The sequence below is a fragment of the Charadrius vociferus genome, unplaced genomic scaffold (assembly GCF_000708025.1).
Source record: "Charadrius vociferus isolate BGI_N301 unplaced genomic scaffold, ASM70802v2 scaffold824, whole genome shotgun sequence".
Taxonomy (NCBI): Eukaryota; Metazoa; Chordata; class Aves; order Charadriiformes; family Charadriidae; genus Charadrius; species Charadrius vociferus.
The window spans coordinates 17,376-24,483 of NW_009647956.1; positions in this window are offsets into that span (position 1 = coordinate 17,376).

The window sequence follows — 7,108 nt, forward strand, 5'->3', positions numbered from 1 at the left end:
CGGCCACGTGCGTCCCCCCACCCTGCCCGACCACGGCAGCTCCCCCGGCTCTCCTTCGGCTGCTTTCTGTGGACATCCCAGGGCTTTCCCCCCACCCTGCCCTGCCCCAGCCGTCCCCATCCCCAACCCAACCGTATCTCTGAGAGCAGAAACCAAAGCCTGGCCCTTCCCGCCTGCTCACGGTGTCTCACAGCCACTGCCCAAAATAGCTTGAAAAGCCTTAAAATAACCTGCTGCTGCCCACACAGCCCATTCGGTACCCTGAGGAAGACGTGGGAGTGCATGCAAGGGTAGGGGTGGGCAAGCGGAGGGACCAGCCCAAAAAAGCACATCCCGTGGGAGCATGATTTCCCTGGGGCCGGGCAGAAAACAGCCGTTGCTGTGGCAACAGCTCAGCGCTTTCTGCTTCCTCCCGCAAAGTGGGGTGAGCACAACGTCAGCAGACGGACGGCCGCTGGCGAGTGTGGCTCCAGCCTCTCCTGGCCATGACTCAGTGCTGGCCACCGGCCCTGGCCCCGCCTGGCCCCCAGTCACAATGAGGACGTGACTTCCCCAGTCACCCCCTCGCCATGCCTGGGCATCTCTGGCTCTCCCAAAGCCCCATCAGGTAGTGGGACATGGAACCTGGGTCACTCTCAGCATGTTCAGGCTCAGAGATGGGGTGTCCCCATCCTCTCCAGCCCTGCTCTGCCTTAACGAATACCCCCAGTGTGTCACTACCACTACTGACAGTAGCTCAGGCACAGACACCTCTGTCCAGGCAGGCTCCCTCTGCCCTCCCTGTCCATCCTGCCATGCCAGCAAAAAAAACCCCACCTCCTCAAAGCATCCTCTTCGCAATTTAAATGCTTCCCAGTGCTCTCAGGTTAATCCCGCTCAGCTGTCGAAGCACCCAGGGGAGATGCTGAGCTGGCGGCTGTCAGGTGTTCGCAAGCCAGGGCAGCAGGATTGGGGTAAGATGGGTATCAGTAGAGCAAATTGCCCTCTGCCTCCCAGGGAACAGCGCTCCTGACCGGCTTCTGGTGTGTCCCAGTGAATGCTAATCCCCCTCTACTATACTCAGATTACATAAAAGTCTTTTTTTCCTGCTCTGGTTATCCTTTCCTGCACCACACCACTGGAAGACCCCTCTTCCCACCTCCCCCATCTCCAACACAGGGCCGGGCTCAGGGACTGTCCCGACGTGTCCCTCTCCCCTGCAGATCCAGGCACGTGTGAGCACTCCCTGGAGGGTGTCCGTCCCCCCGACAGGCACCCCAGGGGTCCCTCCGCTCGGCAGGGCACACAGACCCCTCCCGACCCTCCCGTCCCCAACATGTCCACCTCCACCGGACACAACGCTCCGTGTCCCTGTCCCACATTCACAGCTCATCGCCTTCATCTGACAGAGCCATACCAACGGCACCGTTGCCCCCTCCCCTCTCAACCCATCACCACCACAGGGCTGTCGTGACAGGCTGCGATGTGACACATCTCAAACAAAAGCGTGGGTGCTGTCAGCCAGGGCACAGAGCCAGCACCGGCTCCCCTTGGATGTTTGCAGGCTGCTCCAGCGCCAGAAGGTACAGTGCGGGGCTCAGGCATGGTCAACCAGATCCTTCACCCCAGCTCCACAGCCCGGGGCACCAGCGGGTCTGACACCTTATCCTTGCAGCCTGCAGAAAGGCTGCAGGGGGTACCAGACCTAAAACCCCACGCTTGGCTCATGCTAAATGCCTGTGTACCCAAATCCTGGCCCAGAGCAGCGCACGGGGGTCCTGCAAGCAGGCAGAACCTTGCCCCGCTCCAGCCAGCTGTACGACCCCACATCTGTGAAATCCCGCAGGAGCATCCCCGATGGAGCCATCTCCTCTGCCCCGTCCCTTGCCAGCAGTCAGTGTCTGCAGCCGCTCCAGCGCTGCGTTGGCCGGGGCAAGCCGAGAGGGGCCGTGTGCCCCCTGCACCACCCACTCTGCTTGGTGGCACTTAACTGCCCCCCTCCGCTCCTTTTCCCCTCTCAAGTCCATGGACAAAATAAAACAGCAACCCAGACTGATGGCAGAGCCACGGCACAGCCGGGCATGGGGCGCTGAGTGAGGCTGTTACAGCACGGGGACGCTCAGTGGTGCACAGCCACCTCCTGCACCACAGGACTGTCACCTCTCCCTTATAAGCAATTGCCACCGGCCACTAAAGCCTTTGCCACCCTCTTTTCTTCTGGTCCTCTGGCATCTTCCCTGCCCCCAGCCTGGTGGCAGACGCGGGGGGTGCCCGGGACCCCTCTCCACACAGTTCCCGGTGTGGGAACTTTGCTAAAGGAGTTTTACAAGCGGATGTGTTTGTGCAGAGGGGACTCTCGGAGGAGGCAGGGCCGGGGGCTCTGGTGTGATGTTCTCTGGGAGCAGTTTTCCTGAGAAGGCGGGGAAAGGACCAAAAGTCACAGCTGTCCTGTTCCTGCCCGTTGCCACCCACTACAAACACCCAGCCAAAGGAACAGCCCCCGAAACCCCAGCCTCTCCCCAGGGCTGCAGCATTGCAGCTGGGAAAGACGGGGACTGTCCCAGGGGAGCTCCGCCGAGCCCACGCAGGGACACATTAGCAGCAGGCTCCTGAAAGCCTTCGGCTCGCCCCCCTGAGCTGCAGGGTATCTTCTCCTTGGGGTTTCTCAAATTGGCTTTGAGCAGAGTCCAAGACGGGGTGCTTAGGCATCCCAAATCTCTCCTTGTCCCCAGGAAAGGGGCCGGAAACCGCCACTAGCTCCCCTGGGTCCCCACGGCCCCTCCTGGCCTGGCCCCGGTCCGGCTGGGATCCCCTCGCCCCCGGCGTGCTCAGCGCTGCCTGTTTGTGTGCTGCTGCCCTGGTTACCCGCCTCTGAGTCACCACCCAACCGCCCGCACCGGCAGGGAAGCCCAGACTCATATTTTCCATGGGAACCCTACAACTCATTCAGTCTTTCGAGGTGGGGAGAGATGTTGACTGGTCATGATGCAGAGCATGGACCTCCCAGGGCCGCCTGCTCGGGGAGCAGCCAAGGACACGTCCAAGCCCTGCAGGGGTGCTGGAGCCCCTTCGGAGCGGTGCAGCCGTGGGCTGCTCAGGTGCACGAGTGAACACAGCTGTGGGATGGTTTGCTCCATCACACACTCAGCTGCATCTTCATCCCCAACTCCTTGCCCGTGCACTTGTGCCCCCAGCCCCAGCACAGGGACCTTGCCAGCCCCATACCCTGCCAGCCCCATGCCTGGGCAGCCCCATGTCCAGCCAGCCCCAGAGCGATGGGGTTTCCAGGCAGACAGGGTCTGGCTGCAGAGCAGGGAGCTGGGGGAAGTGAGCTCAGATGCCAGCGAGATGAGGCAAAGCTTGGGCAACAGCGGCTGCAGCGCGGCGGTGGCATGACGAGCAGCACCCGTCACATCGCGGCTGCAGCCTTGCGCCAGCGTTTTCCAGGGAAGGTGGAAGACGTCACCTGTCAGGCGGCTCTGCAGTGTATCCGCGTGAGCTCAGCACTCGGCTCAGCAGTTCTGCTGCGTGGCACCGACGGGTCCCAACCGCCCCGGGGCTGATTGGGGCCAGATCCACCGTGCAAACCCCTTTGGGATGGCCGCACCACCCAGCCAGTGTCCAAGCCTGTGCCCGTGCTGCAAACTGCCCACACCCGACTCTCTGGAGGGGACGGGGCAGCGTGTGCTGCCAAACTGGCGGGGGACAGGATCGAGCCCTCTCCACCCGGCCCCGCAGGCCCTTCAGAACCAGGAAAGCAAGTGGAAAGTGCCTCCGGAGCAAAGCTCGGCGTTCCTCGCCACTGTCTATAGCACAGCCGGGCGGCACGAGCTCGGGCACAGTGGTGTTTGCAAGGCGCCGCATTTGCCTTCGTACCGAGCAGCCCCAGGAGGCACTGGGTCCCCAGGCTGCCCGTGGGAAGAGTGGCTCGGTGCGGGTGGTTTGGAGAGACAGGGTTTGTGCCAAGCTGGGCTCTTGCCGGAGCTTCTCCATCCTGAGAGCCGTGTGGGGACACGCGGGCGACACGCGGGCAACCGGCATCCCGGGCTCTGCAGACACCACTCATCCCAACGTGCTGCCGCACTCTGATAGCAAAACCAGTCTGCTGCCAGTCAGCCAAATCCCTGCCCCCTTAGGGGCATGCAGAGCCAAATGGTTCTCAAACAAACAGCAGCAAAAGCTTTTGTTGTCCAGAAAGCAGCTCCAGGGCAGATAAGGATACAGGGAGGGGGGCTGTGATGCAGGGAGGTAGGGTAGTCGCCGAAGGGGAAGGGGAATCCTCCATCCTTTTGAGGATGCTGCTTGGTCCTGTCTGCTCTCAACACTCATCCCTTCGCACACGCTGCCTCCCAGGCTCCCGTCACCCCCTCCCCACCCAACTCTCCCACTTGGGTTGGAAAGCCACGAGGGTAGGAGGTGTGCCGTGATGGGGAACGGCCACTGAAGCAGCATCCTGGGACGCGGCGGGATGCTGGAGATGCACGTTTACACCGCAGCCCCGATGCCCAGCCAGAGGTGAGCGGGTGCACGGCGGTGGGGCAAGCGGGCTTCCTGCAGGCACTGCTCCACCTCCAGTCCTTCCTCTTGCCCAGACAGACGGACAGACAGCCACGCATGGGGAGCGAACCCGCAAGCGGACGCCGAGGCTGCTCACCCCTTCCTCCTTGCACGCCTGCCCATGGAGAGGATTGCAGCCCGGCGTGAGGATGGAGAGCAGAAATGCCTCCTGCAGGCACCGAGGGCAAATTCAGGTGCAGCCCGTGCTCTGCCATGGGGATGGAGGGACCCCCATCAGCAGGCAGGGACAGGCAACCCAGACAGCCTCAGCCCCCTCCGGTTCTATGGGGCAGAGCTGGTGGGCATCCCCCAGCGGGGACCAGCTCTGCCAGGAGGATCCCACCGCCAGCTGGACCTGGGGCTGCCTGGGGAGGGTTGGGGGCTCTTCAGCCTCTGTCAACTCGGAGCTGGCAAAAACAGCTCTCAAAAAAAAAACCAAAACCAACACATGTCGTCGCAAGAAATGCTGCTTGCTACGCCAAGCCTGGGGCTCACCGGGGATCCCCTGTGGCTCCCCCAGGAGTTAACAGCCCCCAGACCCCAACGCGGACACAACGCTGGCGGTTTGTTCCCCCCTCCCCTCAATGCTGCAAAATTCCCCAATTTTGCAATACTGCAAAATAATCCCCAGCTCCCCAAAGGTCAGCAGCATCACGGGGGGCTGCATCCCCCACCAGGGCTGGCCATGGCGGGGGCCAGCAATGCTGAAGACCCTCCTGGAGTCCCAGCCCGCTCGCCCCGGCCCCGCAGCCCCCAGCCCCGCCAGCACAGGCTGCAGGCTTGCGAGGAACCAGCATCTGGAAGGGATCAGCGCTGCTAACCATTGCGGGGAAAGGGGAGGGCTATAAATAGCAGCAAGTTTCCAAATCAAAGATTAAAAACAACAACAACAACTGAAGAACACAGGCTGCAGCGCTGGCTTTTCTGCCCAGTGTGTTTATATGTGTCGTAATTTTTTTATTTCTAGCTTGTTTTCAATCTTCCCGCACTGCTGTGATGTTCTGGGTCTGTCCTCTTTCCCACTGGGCAACTTCCCAGAGACACATTTCTTGGAAGGTTGTAACCTCTTTAGTAGCTTTAAAATGAATCCCAGGCAGGAATGTCCCGTTTTCTGCTAGTTTAACAACACAGCTCACAGGCTTCTCCCTGGCCAGGCAGAGCCGCCGGCTGGCCTTGGTGGGCCCAGGGGTGCGGTGGGCACCGCAGGGAAGCAGCTCAGGGGACACCAAAGCTTCACCCGAGTGGACGGATGATGTTTTCTGGGGGAGCTCATTGGTGATGGGAAAATCTCAGCACCTCCAAGAAGATGCTAGATGGACACCCAAGTTTAACCCTCATGGTTAAGGGGTGGTGCTGGTGGAGAGAGGATCTGCAGAAATATTGCCCGGCTGCTTGGAGGATTTCCTTTGTCCCATCCCCAAACAGTGTCCCTCACTCAGGCACGGACCAGAAGCAGAAACTCCTTAGGACTACCCAAGCCCAGTCCCAGCAACTGGGTCCCAGCTGGACCCAGGGGCAATTCCCCGTCCTGCAAACAGACAGTGCACCTCATGGGCACTTCCCACTCTCCCTGCTGGTCCCCAGGGACTGGCATGGTCCCACGGGTCACTCTGCAGCTTCTCACCATCACCACAGCTCCTGGTCGTGCATCTTTCAGGGACTACTTGTGGCCCCAACGGCATGGGAGTCAGGACATCAGTTCTGCAGGGCAGTGGCTCCCAGCTCCCGGTCAGGCAACGCAGACATTGCAAGACAAGAGAGAGAGAAGAAATCGCACCTTTTCCCCAGCAAATTATCCCCTAGCTTGAAATCCCCAACCACAGCTCAAGGTCCTCAAACCCAGGGTGAGTGCCCACCCTCTGCCCCTTTACCCAGGGCACCGCAAATGATGGCAAATATGGGACAGCCTGGCCTCGGGAAGCACACACGCCTGGCCTCGTGCGTGGACCTGCTCCGAAGCCGGTGCTGCTGTGTTTATCCCAGTTTTATTGCCCACTGAAGTTGTTTTCATGGAAGGGCTGAGGTTTGGCAGGCTCTCTGCTGGCAGCAGTGCTGCGATGCAGCCCGGGCCAGGGTGGCATGACACACACGCTCAGCCTTCGTTTGAGAAATAACCTCATAAATCTGCTTAATACAGCCGATGAATCATTCCCGCTCCCCGTGGGCTCCCTTCCCGCGAGCTGAGCCTCGTCGTCCCTGCTCTGGGAAAAAAAACACAGACAAAAAAAATACCCAAGCAGCATCGCTTGAGCAACAGCAGCAGCACTGCCTGCGCCCTTCCCCGTGCCCTTGCCGCCCTTCCCAGCACACCCAGCCTTCCCGCAGAGGGACAGGGACCTGCTCGGTGCTTCGATGCCGGATCACCGGGCTCCCTGATTCACAGGTTTCACAACCGCAGCAGCCGGACGGCCTCCAGCTCCCCTCGGCCGGCCTCCCCGCGCCAAGCGGTGAAGACGACAGCAGGCACTGGAAGCAGCTACGGCTGAAAAACGCAGGGGCAACTGTTGCAGCCACCCCTTGGGATGCTGGTTGCTGCTGGCTAAAACCAGGCGAGAGCAGGGGCAGCTTCCAG